Raw genomic sequence first — 509 nt, forward strand, 5'->3', positions numbered from 1 at the left:
GCTCCCTGGGATGATGGCAAGCAAGCAAGGGACTTTGCCTCCTTTCAGAGGCAGCACAGGTTTGGTAGGTGGGGGATGCTTCCATCTGCATTGCCAGACACTCATTGGACAGATTTAATATCATCAGCATTTGGAATAAGGCAGCTGGGACAGGCAGTTCAAAGGGTTCCTGGCAGACAAAGCTGCCACAGCCTCTAAAGCACAAAGCCCACCTTGGGCTGGCAAAGGACTGAGCTCAGGACTGCTGAAAGTGTGACAAGTCACCTTGCACATTTGCCCTTGTCTTCTTCTTCTCCCTGCCCCTCATCTCTCCATTTCCACTGGATTCTGGATGCTGAGCTGCACACAGCCCTGCTCTGACCCAAGATATCTGGTCCTTTTTCTTTTGTTCATCCCTGGATCAGGAATGTGGTGACCAGTGTGCTGGAAACTGAGAACTGCAACTACAAGTCGGGACTTTTTACAGTGCTCTGCAGAGCACGCCTGTATCTGCCCCAAATCAAGCTGAG

Source organism: Geospiza fortis, unplaced genomic scaffold, assembly GCF_000277835.1.
Source record: "Geospiza fortis unplaced genomic scaffold, GeoFor_1.0 scaffold215, whole genome shotgun sequence".
Taxonomy (NCBI): Eukaryota; Metazoa; Chordata; class Aves; order Passeriformes; family Thraupidae; genus Geospiza; species Geospiza fortis.